This window comes from Sardina pilchardus, chromosome 14, assembly GCF_963854185.1.
Source record: "Sardina pilchardus chromosome 14, fSarPil1.1, whole genome shotgun sequence".
Lineage (NCBI taxonomy): Eukaryota > Metazoa > Chordata > Actinopteri > Clupeiformes > Clupeidae > Sardina > Sardina pilchardus.
Genome location: NC_085007.1, coordinates 10,248,204 through 10,253,203, shown reverse-complemented (window position 1 = coordinate 10,253,203; position 5,000 = coordinate 10,248,204). Strand labels below are relative to the sequence as shown.

At 45.5% G+C, this 5,000-nt stretch overlaps 1 protein-coding gene across 3 annotated transcripts in view; it reads right to left on the bottom strand.

Annotated features, from left to right (window-relative positions):
- Positions 1-5,000, bottom strand: part of arhgef28a (Rho guanine nucleotide exchange factor (GEF) 28a) — a 106,412-nt gene that overhangs the window by 63,829 nt on the left and 37,583 nt on the right. The gene's annotated exons all lie outside the window — the stretch shown is intronic.

Sequence of the window (5,000 nt, the reverse complement as noted above, 5' to 3'; positions counted from 1 at the left end):
TTGGGGTTTTCTCACCCTCCTGAGTAAAGTGAGGGAGTTCCCATGGCAACACCACTGTGCTGCTCCACCTTGTTGTCCTTGCTGTGGTCACCTGGTGTGTTTTGAAATGCTCAGGTGAATCACAAACCTGTGTTTACCTTCTGGCCACCAGGTGCACCAAACACAGCTGTGTACAGTTCAACACTCTAGAGGAGAAACCCCAGAAGACAGCATATACATTTACGATTAAGACGATAGAGAGAGAGAGAGAGGGAAAGAAAGAGAGAGAGATTGAGAGTGTGAAAGACAGTGAGATAGAGAGGGAAAGAACATCACAGAGAGAGTGTGATACAGAGTGATAGACAGAGTATGATACAATAATGAATAAAATAATAAAGAAAAAAATAATAGAGAAAGACAGTGTGATAAAGAGAGCGAAAGCTAAAGTGCGTTGGAGAGAGAGAGATGGTGGAAAGAGAGAGAGAGAGAGAGAGAGAGAGAGAGAGAGAGAGAGAGCTTCTGTCTGTTATGGTTCTCCTGCCCCGCACATGGCCACTGCACTAACTGAACAGAGGTCTTTGTCAGCTAACTGGGTGACACAAAGGCCTGCATTTACACCACCGAGCCTCTGCCCAGCCAAGAGCCACTCAAGGGCTTTCAGTGCAGGCCTCATATTCAGCCAGCAGACCCACCAGTCTGCCCAGAGGAGGACGGGGCATACTAGCGTCTCGTTTAGGGACAAACGTAACCCAAACTGTGAGGCTAACATTCCCAGAATGGCAAAGAACTCAAACATGAGCAGAAACCATGCTAGGAAACAAGTTGAAACCCAAAGTTGCTATCAGCAACCATGCTAGGAAACAGGCTAACATCCATAGATGCAAGTTATTGACGACCAGGAAAAAGGCTATGAATATATGCTAGCTGTCGGCGACCATGCTAGTAAAAAGGCTAAATGCTTCTTATTCACTTTGAATTAAATGGCCAATGTTATGTCATACATTGATGAACTGAATTGTGAGTCCATTGACATCACTTCACTCACATTACACGAAGAAGAGAAAAAGCTTAAAGTTCAGATCATCTGTATGCAAATATAGGCTACTGACAGAGCTTTAGACTGGGGGAAAAATCAAGATGGCAGCCTGACCCATTAAACGGGTTGGCTTTTTTGCTTAGATTTAGTTAAACCTAGCAAGAAACAAGCACATTAAAAAAAACATTGTGACAAAAACAACAAGAGCTCTTAGACATGTATACAGCCAACTCATGTTAGCAAGCTAACTATCCACAACTCGCGAGCAAAGTTAACCAGTGATGTGATTGGTGGTTGAGTTATCAATCTTGGCCCACAAGAGCCCACAGTCAAGCACTGACGCAGAGACCTGTGCACTGATAGTGACCATCATACCTGAAGGAGCATGTAGAAAATCATCCAAATATCTCTGCATCCTTTTAGCACTGCCTGTGAGTCAGTGGTACTTGAGAGAGGCACATATTGAGACTCTGTTGTGACTCAGAGAGACCCAGTGCACCTACTGAGCTAAAGCTATGAACCAAGCAAACATGGCAACTTCAGGGTTTAACTGGAGTCGATGGGAGCCCACACATACAGTATACTGTACTGTACATGCAGACTTTAGGGTTAAAGTGGGAACACATTCTGACTGCGGACCGTAGACGATGTCCCATTAAAAACAAAAACACACACCGAGAAAGAGAGAGAAAAAGAGAGTGAGAGAAAGAGAGAGAGAGAAAGAAAGAGAAACACAAACACACAATGATCTTGTCAGCTTTCCAGCGTTTGTTAGCGAATTCAAGTCCAAACACCTGACCTGACGAATGGCTGTCCAGCCACTAATGGAGGCAAACGCTTCGCCACGCAGACAAAAGCCAAGCCTGTCCAGGCTCCAGAGCAAGACCAGCGCCCATTATGCAGCACAATTTAGCCTAAACAATCCGTTTGCCCCCGCTAACGTTACGCAAGACTACAACTACAAAGGGACCGGAGAGCTGGGAATTCTCCTGCTTTGGAGAGGAGCCTGGCCTGGCTAACAAACGACTGTGTTAAACACCGGTGTCACATACTCGTCCCGCAGAATAAAAGGAGCTCTTCAAAGACAAAAAAACACATCGATCCTCACACACCAGGACTGAGAGGCCAGATTAGTGTCTGTGGAATTCACACTCAAAAGGAGGAGAGAGTGTGTGTGTGTGTGTGTGTGTGCGTGTGTGTGTACTGTAAATGTGTGTAAATGTGTGTGTGTGTGTGTGTGTGTGTGTGTGTGTGTGTATGTGTGTGTGTGTGTCCTAAAGCTGCCTTTGCCAGGAGGTATTTTTTTGGTGTGGTTGCACTCTCTGAGTAACCCTCTAGTTACAATATGCTTCTGTGTACTAATTGCTTGTGCATAAGTGTCAGTGTGTGTGTTTTTATGTGTCTCACATGTGCTTGTGTCGTGTGCTATCTTTTGAGGACTTGCTTGTATGGCCTGCCGTCTGACTTCTGCTATACACAAAGTTTTTAAAGAATACTTTGCACATATTATATATATGTATATCTTATTTGATGTACTTTACTGATATTAATGTCATGTCAGTCTTTTAGAAATCTCTTTATCTATTGTGCACTTTATTTCTTACACCATGGGATAGAGAGAAACGTTTGATTCTTCTGTTTGTCTGGTACATGTGGAGAAATGGACAATAAAGCTGACCTTGACTTTTGAATCTGGTACATTTACATAATATTTTTTAAATAAATAAACACACACATAAACATAAACAGAGACTGAAATAAACACAAACATGACCATAAAGGGAGACTCTCTCCTTGGGTTTATAACTGCTACGTGCCTCTGTTTACTAAAATGGTGAATGTGTTTGTATCGGCCGCACTAAGTCAACCCCAACTAGGTTTCAGTGGTCTGCACATGGCCCATGGATCCGTATGGCAACACTGGGATCCATTCATATCATATTTGGAGGATAATCATATTCTGCTATGATGTTCTTGCAGTGAATCTGTACAGACGCAAAAACACACACATACTGTGCACACACACACACACAAATTTACAATCCAACCACATGTACCACCCCCTGCCCCACACACACACACACACACACACGCACACACGCACACACGCACACACGCACACACGCACACACGCACACTTTGGACTGTATTCAACAAACCCCCACAGCAGATCCCCTTCCCACTGACGGTGAAGCTTTTAACACTAATGCTTTTAATTGACTGCATGTGTACCTGGACTCATATGGATTGTGTTTGTGCGTGTGTGTGTGTATGTTAGAGAGTGTGAGAGAGAGAGAGAGAGAGAGAGAGAGAGAGAGAGAGAGAGAGAGAGAGAGAGAGAGAGAGAGAGAGAGAGAGAGAGAGAGGGAGGGAGGGAGAGAGAGAATAGTGAGAGTAACCGTTCTGGTTCATAACTCTTTTCATGTCCGTGAACCTCTCAGTGCTCCATATGATTGTCCATGTGTACCAGTATGTGTGCGTTCAAGTCTCAAGTGTACAGAATGTCTCCCCAGGTATTTACTGTACATATCGCCAGACGTCACACCAGCTTCAAGAGGATATCGCCGCTCTTTTATGTCTGTGCTTCCAGCTGCAGGTCTGCGGACCGCTCTCTATTGAACCCACTTAACCTGCGTTTGACTGTAATCCATATGACACCGGCCGTATCATGATATTTATGAAAGAGCTCCGACGTTCCAGAGTGTCGGAACACATTATGGAAAGCTGAGAGAGAGGTAAAGAAAGAGAGGGAGAGAAAGAGAGGGAGAGAGTAAGAGAGAGAGGGGGGAGAAAGAGAGAGAGAGAGAAAGAGAGGGAGACAGAGAAAGAGAGAGAGAGGTGGAGAATGAGAAAGAGAGGGAAAGAGTAAGAGAGGGAGAGGGGGAGGAAGAGAGGGAGAGAGTAAGACAGTGTGTTAGAGAGAGGGAGACAGAGAAAGAGAGAGGGGAGAAAGAGAGAGAGAAAGAGAGGAAGAGAGGAAGACAGTGAGAGAGAGAGGGAGGGAGACAGATAGAGAGGGGGAGACAGAGAGAGAGGGGGAGAGAGAGAGACAGAGAGCTGGATCAGGTCCAGTTGTAAGGGCACACAGAATTCCATGTCGGAAAAGTGTCTTTGTTCAGCAGTTTCCAGACACGTATCTGGGTTAGCCACCTGTAGCAGGAGTCTGGCAGGAAACACAGACCAGATTCCACGACAGCCGCACACACACACACACACACACACACACACACTCAGACACACACAGGCACGTGCACACACACACACTCTCACACACACTCAGACACACACAGACACACACAGACACACATAACCACACACTAATACACACGCACATACACACACACAGACTGTCAGTCAAGAGAATTGTGTGGTATGCGAGGGCATTTGAAGCCATTAGATGAAATGACACTAACTGGGTCGTACTCAGACAGGCCTTAGAGACCACTGGGCCATCTGTGCCCCAGCACCGTCCGTCTGCCAACGCCGGAGTCAGGTTACTACGACAACAACCAGCAGACGCTAGGCTGACCACTCACATCACAGCACTGCTGACACCACCAGAGCTCCTTACCAGTTACACAGCAGCAACAGCAATAACCTGTAGGCGTTAGGCTGACTATGCACAAAAGAACACTGCTGGAAACAACCAGAGCTCCTTATGGGCTTCTCCAACAACAACAACCAGCAGAGGTTAGACTGATATCACTCACAACAGAATTAAGCAATAAGCCACTCGAGTCCGTAGTTTACACTGATTCTAGAACAGCTAAGGGGGCGTTGTTAAGCACGACACGCAAGTGGTGGCAATGCATTACCGCAACATTTGTGCAAGTTGTGGTAATGCATTGGTATAGAGCGAATTGCGGTTAAAGTGTAGGTTTGTGCTGGATTTTACAACGGCATCGAACGTGATTCAGCCAATCATAATCAAGGACCGGAACTATCCATTTTAGAACACAACTAGAGCTCCTTATGGGTACATAAG